This window comes from Biomphalaria glabrata, chromosome 5, assembly GCF_947242115.1.
Source record: "Biomphalaria glabrata chromosome 5, xgBioGlab47.1, whole genome shotgun sequence".
Classification (NCBI taxonomy): Eukaryota; Metazoa; Mollusca; class Gastropoda; family Planorbidae; genus Biomphalaria; species Biomphalaria glabrata.
In genome coordinates, this window is record NC_074715.1 from 49798281 (window position 1) to 49811750 (window position 13470).

At 33.3% G+C, this 13470-nt stretch overlaps 1 protein-coding gene across 3 annotated transcripts in view; it reads left to right on the forward strand.

The window, feature by feature from the left end:
- Positions 1-13470, forward strand: part of LOC106076951 (QRFP-like peptide receptor) — a 170241-nt gene that overhangs the window by 47702 nt on the left and 109069 nt on the right. Inside the window, exon 1 of one of the 3 annotated variants that reach the window (XM_056029556.1) lies at positions 1178-1491. The exons of the other annotated variants lie outside the window; for them this stretch is intronic. The gene's annotated coding sequence lies outside the window, so the exon portion shown is untranslated. Of the gene's footprint in view, positions 1-1177; positions 1492-13470 lie in introns of those variants that run through there. 3 annotated transcript variants of the gene reach the window in all.

The window sequence follows — 13470 nt, forward strand, 5'->3', positions numbered from 1 at the left end:
TGGATCTGTCCAGTGCCACTTTTTCCCAGCTGCTAGTGTCGATTTTGAAGATCTTCATGTCGCGTTTGCATACATCCGTATACCGTAAAGGTGGGCGACCAGCGACTCTCCTGCCTTCTGCTGGATCGCCAAACAGAATGTCTTGTGAAAGTCGACCTTATGGCATTGTATGAACGTGGCCAAGCCAGCCAAGGCGTCGGCTGCTGACAGCACTATTCCAATAATAAACCTAGAAATAAAATATTCATGTCAGGCAAGGAGAAGTTGGACACCTTTATACTAATATAATGTTACTAATAACTTATTGCTGTTTCTGTAGGACTATCCTTACTGTACTAAATTTGTAACTTATCAATCTCATTTTAACGCCCGTGGCGTTTCCAATTGTTTGATCATGCTATCAATAAAGTCATAATGGTTCTTTTAAGTATTCAGCTTTAAAACAACCTCATGGTTTAAAAACCAATTTAGTTCAGAAATCTCGTTGTCTTTGTGTTGTTTGATGCGTCTATCCTTGGCTGTTAATAGCCTTTTATCTCCTCATTCACACATTCATTACTGGGATATAACTATTTCAATCACACATTGCTTCATAGGACCTCACATTCTCAAAGTCCAAATCTATTCTTGATCTTCATTTGTTTATGTGAGGTCCACCAGAGAATCTCACAGGTGGACCCCCGGGCGTGTTGGCAAAGTCCCTCTCCTTAAAGCTTCTAGACCAGAGGTTCTCACATATTTTTTTTGACTCGGGGACCCCTTTACATATTCAAAACTTGTCCACGGACCCCTAAGTGAAAAAAAGTAACATTAATGCATAGTATATAAATTATTTCGTCAAAGAAGAGTACTAAATGGCATACAAAACAGCTGTGAAAGGCGATTTGATTATCATTAAAATTGTCCGGCCGGATAAATTGGCTTTTAGCGAAGAAGTTATTTTAATCGTATATAATTTTCAAATTTCTGCGGACCCATAACGGTCGTCTTACGAAACCCTGGGGCTCCGCGGACCACAGTTAGAGAACCACTACTCTAGTCTAGACCTGCCCCTGGATATTTGGTAGGCCTGAAGGTGACTGTATTAGTGTTGCTAAGATATTAGACAGATTAGGGTGAGGTAACTTTGACATTGTAATCTAAGAAAACACAACTCTTGTATTAAAAAGTCAGAATTCAACGAGCGAGCGCGGGAAAAATATGCTCATGCTTTGAAAAGACCGTTACTCACGGCCGTCTTCTGCACTGACGTCGTTTTAGCGGGCGACCGCTTTGATTTTTGCCTCGCCGTCTGACTCAATAACATTTCCGTATCGTGACTGTCCAATACTAACGGAGTCATTATCCAACGACATGAGAAATGATCCAATCAGCTCACGTGAATTTGTATGTGCTCAGCACTGGATTCAAACCTTGGTCATTCAAATTGGCATTTTACAAACGACGGTACATTACAACGTAATTTTCTTCATATCAAAATGTGAAATGAATGTAAGTAATTTAATACATTTAATTCTTTGAATTTTTTTGTTTCTAAATTAAAAAATTAATATTAAGTTTCTTTTCTGTATTTAGTTTTTTTGATACTCATTTCAGATTTGTTATTTTAAAATAAAACAGTTGTAAATACCGCTAGTAGTACCAAGTAATTATTCGCCCAAGCAAGTGATTCTGTTTTGTGCCGTTATAGATATATAAAAACAAAAGGAAAGTAAATTATATATTTAAAAATCATGAACATAATTCATCCAGAAATGTTGGCACTCAAGACAACAGAAATCATCAGAACAACAGCTTTGAGAGAGCCGCTATTGTGTTTATGTTTTTTGTTGGTCAAGTTCATAAATAGAGCAGGCGTTGTCCTTTGGCTAAGTTGTAAAAAAACACTTAATCCTAATATAAGACACACTGAAGAAACTTTTGTGGGTTTTTTCTTCTCTTTCCTCTTTAATAAACTTCTAACTCATAAATTCATACAATGCATTGTACAGCTTTCTTCTGATACAACTTGATACTTATACAACTTTCTTCTGATACGACTTGATACTTATACAACTTTCTTCTGATACGACTTGATACTTATACAACTTTCTTCTGATACGACTTGATACTTATACAACTTTCTTCTGATACGACTTGATACTTATACAACTTTCTTCTGATACAACTTGATACTTATACAACTTTCTTCTGATACGACTTGATACTTATACAACTTTCTTCTGATACAACTTGATACTTATACAACTTTCTTCTGATACGACTTGATACTTATACAACTTTCTTCTGATACGACTTGATACTTATACAACTTTCTTCTGATACGACTTGATACTTATACAACTTTCTTCTGATACGACTTGATACTTATACAACTTTCTTCTGATACGACTTGATACTTATACAACTTTCTTCTGATACGACTTGATACTTATACAACTTTCTTCTGATACGACTTGATACTTATACAACTTTCTTCTGATACGACTTGATACTTATACAACTTTCTTCTGATACGACTTGATACTTATACAACTTTCTTCTGATACGACTTGATACTTATACAACTTTCTTCTGATACGACTTGATACTTATACAACTTTCTTCTGATACGACTTGATACTTATACAACTTTCTTCTGATACGACTTGATACTTATACAACTTTCTTCTGATACGACTTGATACTTATACAACTTTCTTCTGATACGACTTGATACTTATACAACTTTCTTCTGATACGACTTGATACTTATACAACTTTCTTCTGATACGACTTGATACTTATACAACTTTCTTCTGATACGACTTGATACTTATACAACTTTCTTCTGATACGACTTGATACTTATACAACTTTCTTCTGATACGACTTGATACTTATACAACTTTCTTCTGATACGACTTGATACTTATACAACTTTCTTCTGATACGACTTGATACTTATACAACTTTCTTCTGATACGACTTGATACTTATACAACTTTGTACTGATACAACTTAATACTTATATAACTTGGTACTGATTCAACTTCATACTTATATAACTTTGTACTGATTCAACTTGATACTTATACAACTTTGTACTGATACAACTTCATACTTGTATAACTTGGTACTGATACAACTTAATACTTATATAACTTTTTACTGATTCAACTTGATACTTATACAACTTTGTACTGATACTACTTCATACTTGTATAACTTTGTACTGATACAACTTCAAACTTGTATAACTTTGTACTGATACAACTTCATACTTGTATAACTTGGTACTGATTCAACTGAACGTTCTCTGTGTAACTTGTAAACCAGCAACTGCTTAAAAACTTGTTACAACGCAAGGGCCCCGATAACTCGCTTTTTCCAAATTTATACTTTTTAAACCTTATTTTCTAGAAACATAGAAACTTCTTTTCTAAATATTTTTATGAGTTATGACCTTCTAAAAAAAATGACGTATGCAATTTTTTTACCTGGCTCAACCCCCCCCCCCCAATACACTAACTCTATAATACTTATGTTCAAGTTACTCTCAACTTGTATGATTACCAACAAGGGAACGAAAACAAACCTTTCTGTTCTAAATCACTAACCTATATAACTAAGACATGTTGCAGTGTAATGAGTGCTAGCTAATGGACTATAAACAGGCATGCATTTAGACAAATGTACATAATTAGTTCAAATTACTGGCGCCAGCTTGTGCTACAGTAACGCCCAAAGTGTAAAACCCCATTATTCTTGGAAGGTAGGTAAAAGGTATAAACTTATCTATCCATCTACCTGATGGATGTGAGTCTTGTTTGTTTGTTTTTGTTTGTTTGTGTGTTTTTTTGTTTGTTTGTTTGTGTGTTTGTTTTTATTTGATATTTTTCGGACGTATATTCCAAACTAGCCCAAACTTCCCAAAGAACAGTGATCATCATCATCATCATAAAGCTCCATTTGAGTAAAGGCTTGAGAGGCTCAAATCCTCTCTTGCAAAAGCCCTGGACAGAAACCCTGCTGTCTTGCGTAGGATGGTGGTAAATAGCTGTGGCAGGGTTTGAACTCCGCACCTTTGCGACTCAGAAAGACACAAAGATAAAGGCACATTCCTCGTTCCATATGCTAGGACAAATTTGTACAAATGCTCTTTCTTCCCAAGTGGTATTAGAGCATGGAGTGGGTTGCCTGAGCCAGCCAGAAAAAACCACTGACTTAGCAGAATTTAAGTCATTGGTTAATATGCATGTCTAGATGCATAACGCGTAGGACGTAATCATCTTCTTTTTTGGAAGTAACGTCTGTATTATATAAGATAAGACAGCCCAGAGCGCATAAAACAGACGAGGCAGCATTTCTTGTCAGCGCCTTTTAAGCTTTTAACTCTTTCTCTCCTGATTGACGATACCATCGTTGATTTGACCCATAACTTTAACTTAATTTTCGGGTTTCTAAACTTGAATTTGTGTTATATAAAAAGGGCATACCAATTATAACATTTTCTGATTAAAAGAAAACTATTATTGAAGTTTAACCCTAACAGACTAGTAAAATACAAAATGGGAAAAACTAATAATTCCTTCTGAACATGGAAAATAATTACGGAGAGATATTAAAACAAGTTTTAGCGCGCAATAAGTATTCCGAAATTAATGCTCAATCTTCGCAGGGACTTGAACCCAAAACAGTTAAAGTCTCACTTCCTCTACATACTAGAAGATGTTAGTCAAAGAAGATTCATTACAACACTGCTCAACAAACGACATGTCAGGATCTCGAATTCATTGCTGGACCTGACAGTGATCTAGGATAAATGGATGACTCTACTAGGATTAGGAATATATTAATCCAATACTTCATTGTCGTAAAAGTTAAGTCCCACGCTTGAAACTCTAGGTCAACGAAAGCGCCCCTCCACCGGCCTGTTGAATAAATTGTTCTGTTTGGGAGAGATCCAAGCCATCTCGATTGGGCTTGCATGCCAAGATTCTCGGAATTAGAGGCAAGGTCGATTTCTTCTATGTACACAGATGCCGTGCGGATATCCGCCATAAACCGGCCCCTTGAGGAAAAAGGCTTTTGGGGCTTTCTTTTAATCCCGACAAGTGCAATGAACAAAATTCTATAGAACCCCAGCGGCAAGGGATACGTTGATGACTTCATGAGGATAAAGGATACATTGATGACTAGAGATACATTGATGACTTGATTAGGATCTAGGGATACGTTGATGACTTGATAAGGATCTAGAATACATTGATTACTTGATCAGGAATTAGATACATTGACGACCTGACGAGGATATAGGATATATCGATAACGTGATCAGGAATTAGATACATTGATGACTTGAGGAGGATCTAGGATATATTGATGACCTGTCAATGAGAATAAAATGTTGAAGACAGTGAGTTCTGTATTTCAATGTCTGAAGCATATCCAAACACTCGCCTGTGTGAAAACGTGAAAACTAAAAACAAAAGCCAAAGAAGAGGAATAGTTTGTATTGAGAAAAGTCTTAACCCCCCCCCCCCCCGGGGTCTCAATGACTTTGCACTGGTTCAAGTCACGTGGTCTTCTCGCCTCATCGCATTTACCAAAAATCTCCTTTTGTAGCGGTGCCAATAGCCATAAGGAATTTCGTGTCTAGACGCGCGGAGAATGTAAACCTTCACCTGGAAATGATGAACATTGAAAGAGCATACGATCATGTGAAAAACAATGCTCGAGGCTTAGTACTTGTAATTTTTTAAAAACATGGAACAGAATATAACAAAACAAAATAACGAAACAAAGGTTTAACTAGAAGAGACACAGATTGATGAAGACTATGAAGAAATGATTTCTTTTTTTTTTATTTTGTCCTGCTCAGAAAGTATTTTTCTTCTTAAAAAGTTCTTGAATTTCACACATACAAACAAGCTTTCAGAAAATGTTTATATTGTACCACACGCTTAGCAGTGCCAGATTTTAGAAAGTCGAGGCCTGGGCTGGAATTTTTTCCCCTCTGCAAGCTTTAATATAAATCCAATAATATTAATTATTAAATGCTTTTTGTTAGGGGGGGGGGAGAGTTGTGGGTAGGGGTGGAGAAAAGTGATCCTAGAATTGAGATCTGTATTATTCATTAAAAATGTCTGGCTAGTTCATCAAAAGAGTCTTAATGATTATTTTTTGTAAATTTTATTTATTTATTGTACCAATTTGAATTTATAGTTATCTATTTACTAAGTACAATATCTCATGTCATGATGTAGAGTTTCAAAAATGCAGGGGTCCTTAAAAATGTCAAGCCACCCGGGTCCTCCAAATCACTGTCATTATATTGGTACAAGTAAGAAAAATGGGATGTGTCCATTGCCAAATAAACAACATATAGCAAGGGAACAAATCAACGGGCGAAGTCGGTGGGTAATACTTTTAATATTTTTATCAAATATGCAAATTCTATGAAAATAAATATTTTTGAAAATGTTGGAGGCCCTTGGTGGCTGATCAGTCTTGCACTGTCGTGAATCCAGCCCTGCGCTGTAGTTAAAGTAATGATAATAATATACGTCTTTGTAGAAAAGTGTGGTGGCGCGGACGCTGAGTGGTAAAAGCGCGTGGCTTCTAAAACGAGGGGTCTTGCGTTTGAATCCTGGTGAAGACTGGGATTTTGAATTTCAGGATTTTTGGGGCGCTCCACCCAACTCTAATGGGCACCTGACATATGTGGGGGAACTAAAGGCAGTTGGTCGTTGTGCTGGCCACTCCTTGAACCGTCGACCATAGAAGCTGGTGATCTTTACATCCTCTGAACCCATAGATCGCAAGGTCTGAAAGCGGATCTGTACTTCTGCTACCTAGGTGTGATCTCTATTCGTGCTGTTACTTAATTGGATATATAGGTAGATGGTGGGTACCAAATGGATGCCACCCGGGACCAGATAGGCAGGAGGAGTTTACATCTATAAAACAACAACCAAAAAAAAAAAAACTAAATGTCTGCCTCAGAGGCGCTATCTACAATACGATCATATTCTTCCTATCTCTTATATTCACTTACTAATCATTTGAAAAATGTAGAAGCAGGTATAACAATCAGCGTTTATTGTAAAAGTTCGTGCAGGGTGTGATGTTGCTTATTGAGGCTGTCTTGAAGTCAACCAATTACTCTGCAATCGTGTGGGTGTAATTGTTCGGGTGTATTACGTGTAGTTGACCAACAAGTCAGACAAAATAACACAACACCTGTTTTAACTAGTGAAGAGATGTAGTCGACTCTGATGAACAATTGTACATGGATTTATTCTGATAAAAAGGCCACAGTAGAAGTCTCTGTCACTAAACACGTCGTTACCCTGGAGTGTTCTAACGCTAACTGATTTTCCGGTCTCTAACCCAACATATCCCAAACGTCACTAGTCCCGTTCAATATGCGTCTTCTATGGTGCGTCGCTAAATAACTAACCTATATAAATAAGGTGTCTAACAGATTCCTCCCCCCCTTGAAAAAAAAATATGTCAATATTTTTCCACTACTGTCAAGTCTTACAAGGGCATTTTCAATTTAAGGGGAAAACCACAAACATAAAATCTTGACATCTTCATCTTGACATCTTCATCTTGACTTCTTCATCTTGACCTTTTCATCTTGACTTGACAGTTCTTCATATTCAATGTCAATGTTCATAACATTCCAAAATCATCTTCATTAGTACACAGTTCATCATGGAGGAAAATGTGGCATCTTATGGGCACGTCATACATTTGAAATGTTCTTCACTGGCAGTAATCTGATAAAATACAACATTTCAAAAAACAATTATAGACTTTATTTACATATTCAATAAATTTTTTTTCTTACCACCCTTTTATACGCTTTTGTCCATTTTTCTTTTATACTCACCCTTTTCCATAGAACTAACTTTCGTCAATGATATATGAAATGATTCACACAAAAAAAAAAAAATATCCATACTTACTTTCAAATGCTTAACATCAAATTTACTTATCTCCCTTTTTCATAACATATAAATGGTGTCAATATATTAATATATATTACATACTCAATATAATCATAGTTTATTTACAAAATTATTTCACTTCAATGTCATTCTAGACAATAGATCAGCTACAATATTCATAGATCCACTAATAGCTTTCACTTCAAATTTATATTCCTGTAGTGCTAAGAACCATCTATAAACACGACTGTTTTTCATGCTCTTTTGCTGTATATACTGAATAGGTTTATGATCAGTTAATAAAATGAATTTCCTTCCTATTAAATAGCTCTCTAGCTTAGTAATTACCCATATTACAGCTAAGGCTTCTCTTTCAATGACACTATATTTTTTTTCTGCCTCTGACAATTTTCTGCTTACATATAATATAGGATGTAAGTTATCATAGTTCTGCATTAAACAACCACCAATAGCATTACCAGATGCATCAGTTGTGACATAAAATATTTTGTCTTTATCAGGTAGTCTTAATATTAATTCATGACCAAAAACCTCTTTAATTCTGTCAATAGCTTTCACACATTCCTCATTACAAACTACTTTTTGAGGTTTTCCTTTTCTAAGTAAGTCATTTAATGGATTCACTATTTCTGCTAAGTTCTTTATAAACTTTCTGTAATAATTTACTATTCCCAATATGCTTTTAATTTGTCTTTTTGTTGTAGGTATTTCAATATTAAGTACTTTCTTTATGTTATCTTCAATAGGGCTAATCATGTTGTTATTTACTTTATGTCCTAAGAAAATTATTTCCTCCAATCCTATTTCTACTTTTTCTGCTTGAATTGTAAGTCCACTTTCTTTTATTATTTTGAACACTTCTTTTACATCTACCAAATGTTCCTCCCAACTATTATTAAAAATACATATGTCATCTAAATAGCAAATAACATTTTCTTTGTTTCCAATTATCATGTTCATCATTCTATTAAATGTGGCAGGTGCATTTACTAATCCAAAACTCATATAATTCCATTGAAAAATACCATATGGTGTTACAAATGCTGTGTAAGGTTTTGCATTTTCTGTTAAAGGTATTTGCCAATAACCTTTAGTTAAATCCAGTTTAGTAAAAAATTTTGCTCCATTTAATTTATGTAAAATATCCTCTATATTTGGCATTGGATATGGGTCAAATTCTGTGATGTTGTTAAGTTTCCTATAATCAATACATAACCTTATATCTCCATTCTTCTTTTTGGCTATCACAATTGGTGAAGCATAAGGAGATGTTGATGGCTCAATTATACCTGATTCTAGTAAATTGTCTATTTCTTTCTTTACTTTGTCTTGTAAATGTAGTGGTATTCTATATGGCTTAAGCTTGATAGGTTTTGGATCTGTTACTTTAATGTCATGTTTAATAATATTAGTTTTTCCTGGTATGCTGGAAAAAATTTCTTTGTATTCCTGTATTATTTTAGTTATATCTTTTGACTTTTCCTTAGTTAAATTATTAAGATTAATCTTTTGCCAAGTTTGATTCTCTTTTGTTTCTATTACAGGTATTTCCTTAATATCATTTTCATTATAATTTTCATTTGTTATTATCATTAAGCATTCTTCTCTTTCTGAAAGTTTATTTTCTATTTCCTCCTGAATGTTCTGTATCAACTCATCTTCTCTATCATGATACAGTTTCAAATTATTTATGTGATATGTTTTAATTTTCCCATTTATTTCAATTTGATAATTCACATCATTAATTTGTTTTATCACTTTAAATGGACCTTTCCATTGTTTACCAATTTTATTTTTCAGGTCATTTATCAATATTAATACATTGTTTCCTACTTCTAGTGTTTTCAATTGCCTTTTCTTATTTATATTCTCATGAGCACTTTGTTTGTACTTCTTATTGTTGTTATATGCTTGAGTCCATATCTCTTTCAATTCTGTTGTGATTGTTGTTTCACTGTCATTATTTAGTTTATTCTCATTGTCTATTAGATTTTCTTTAAAAACATCTAATTCATCTCTAGGTTTTCTTCCATGTATTACTTCATATGGTGAAAATTGTGTTGCTTCATGGATGTTGTTTCTATGAGCAAATAGTACATAATTAATGTAATGATCCCACTTGTTCTGATTATTCTGAATTATCTTTGTTAGTGATCTTTTTAATGAACCACCATATCGTTCACATAAACCGTTACTCTCTGGGTGGTAAACCGAAGAGTATATGTGTTGTATATTGTATTGTTTAGTCCATTTCTTAAATTGTTCTGACTTAAACTGAGATCCCTGATCACTCAATATAATTTTAGGTATACCATGTCTTGTAATTACTTTTTGAGTTATGCATTAATGATATTCTCTGCACTTGTATTTGATAATGGGATTGCCTCTGGGTATCTACTAAACATGTCTATTACTGTTAGAATGTATTTGTTATTATTTTCAGTTTGAATTAAAGGTCCTATTAAATCAATAGATACTTTCTGAAATGGTGCTGTAGGTTCATCCATTTCTTGAATAGGTGCTTTATTCACTAAGCTTTTGTTAGATCTCTTTTGACATATGTCACATGAGTTTATGTATTTGTTTATTGTTGCTTTCATTTTGGGCCAAAATACTTGTTTTGACAAATTCCTATAACATTTCTTTACTCCCCTATGTGCTGCTAAATTATTATCATGTGTCATGATTAAAACATCTTTCCAATATTTCTGTGGTAAGACAAGTTGTTTTATTTTCTTGTTATCATTACTTGTTTGTCTAAACAATATTTTATTCTCTATACAAAATTTCTCCATTGGATTATTATTGTTTTTATCTGATATTCTTGAATAAATTTTCCCAATAATATTGTCATTCATTTGTTCTAATGCAAATGTGGGTGTTGTTTCTTTTTCACTTTGAGATATTTGTGTTTCAAGACTATTTTGTGTTTCATTTTCTATCTCTCTTTCCTTAATATCTGTATTTTCTATTTGTATTACATTACTGGTTTCTTTTTCTTCATCATTACTTATTACATTTATTGTATTTTCCTGTTTCTTATCTTGTTTATCCATTGATCTTGTTATTATCATACTTGTTATATTTTGTGTTTCTATGTTTTCATAATTTTGTCTTATGTTTTTGTATTTGTTTTGCCAGTCTTCTAATTCTTTTCTAGAACATTCTTTAACTCCTTTTATGTTTCCTACCAACATATCATATCTCATTTCTGGTATTGCAATGCCATTACAATAACCAGTGAAAAATGGAGTTTCAATATACACCCTTATAGCTTTAAATTCCCTTACAGTGCCATCTGCTAGTTCTACTTTCTTAGTAAACCCTTTATACCAATGAGGTTTGACAAATTTAGTTTTTACTGCCAAAGTGTTACAACCTGAATCCCTAATTAATTCCACCGGAATTCTATCTACAAACCCTGGGTACACTGCAAAATTGTTCCTATTTCTTTCCATGAAATATACCCTATCTGTACCTTTATTTTTGTATTCCCTACTGTAACTCCTATTTCTATAATTTCCCCTGTCATTCCTATCTCTACTCCTATATCTACTGTTATTTTGTTCATTGTATCTATTTCTACTTCCAGACCTACTATTCCCTCTTCTACAGTTAGCTGCTATATGACCTTTTCCTCGACATTTAAAACAGGTTATTTCATTATATTTTCTATTTCCACTACTTGATCTGTTTCTATTTCTACTTCTATCAACATTTTCTTTGGTGTATCCTATTAAATCTACTTTGCTCTTATCTCTATCAGAAAATGGTTTGTTTGGATAGGCATTTTTGTATACCCTCATTATCTCTGTTATTTCATCTATAGTTTTTGGATTTCTTTCTCTAATAAAAGATTGTAATTGAGGATCACATTTATTTACAAAATTGTCCACTAGAATAAAATTTTTTAATCCCTCATAAGAGTTTGTCACTTTTTCTAATTTTACCCACTTATTGAAAAAATCCTTTTCCATATTAATAGTAGTTTGGGGTTCTATTCCTAATGATGGTATATTGTCAAAATATTTCTTTCTAAAAGTTGTAGCATTATGACCGTATGCATTCAATAACTCTCTTTTTAAAACCTGATAGCTATCATCAATATGATGGTCATGATTTTGGCATATTGTTAGAGCTTGACCATGAACAAAGTCTATCAGTATTTCAGACCATTCTTCTTCAGGCATATTAAATGTAGACATTTTTGCCTCATATCTTTTCAGGAAATCACCAATGTCATCCTTCTGTTCATCAAAACTTTGTATTTTTCTTTTTAGCCATGTTTGCGAATTAGGGTTGTCTCTTTGTGTGGTACTATTTGAGTTATTTGTGTTATTTCCTTGTTCAGTTTGAGCTCTGGCTTGTGCTGCATCCAATCTCATCTTCTCCATTTTAGCTTCATGTTCTCTAATTTTTTCTCTCTCTTTGTCTTGCCTTTCTTGTTCTTCTTTTCTGATTCTTTCTTGTCTTTCTATCTCTTCTTTTTCCCTTCTTATTATTTTATCTTGCCGTTCCATTTCTTCCCTCACAACTTGCTGTACATAAGCTGCTAAGTCTTTTCCTTTTAACTCCATGGCCTTTCCATCCTGCATAGCTGTTTCCTTAATCTCCTTAAGGTCCACATATGATGATGTAGCCATTGTGTTTTATATTTTATATATATTTTTACTTAGCCTATATTGGTTATGGCTATACTTTAAACTTATTTTATATTTAAGTTTTTTATACACTTTTATACAAGTTTTAAGTGTTATGTCTCTATCTATAGATTTAGTGAATGAGTAAGTCTAGTCTGAGTTATATTCAAATCTGTATATTAGATCTAGTATCACCCAAATTTAAATCTAGTATATTATAGTATATATAATAATACCATTCCGATCTATAGTTATCAAGAGCACTGTGACTATTAGATCTAGTATGAATAACTATGATCACTTTTAAAACCTGGTATGACTGAAGTTACAGTGAAGTGTTTAGAGTAAATTCAAAGACTGTCTAGAGTCTAGATCTAGAGTAGATTATGGTTCTATTCAACCATATGAAACAAATATATGTATACAATGTCAAATATATCTTCAACAAGATATATATATCTAGAATGTACTACCTTCATTCATCTTTTAATTAATAATATTTCAAATTAGAGTCTAGATAATCAAATGTATCAAAGAGTTGTACAATTTGTAGATCTAAATTTAGCCAGACGATAGTGTTTGACTACATAGCCAGTTTCGGCATTATTCTCATGGCAAAATCATATTTGATTTTAACCGCTCAAACTAAAATTATTTTAGTCTGATTCACAGTAAAAGAATCCTACCCGCACTTTCTATCATTAAGTGAAAAAAAAATACAGATCTAATTAAATTAATAAAAATAAATAATTTAAAATAATATAAACAAATGAATAATTAAATGAGGCTATCGCTATGGGTTGGGATATGACAATATGGCACACAATGATAACGTCACGAAGTAACTAGGCAACAACGGATATGACGTT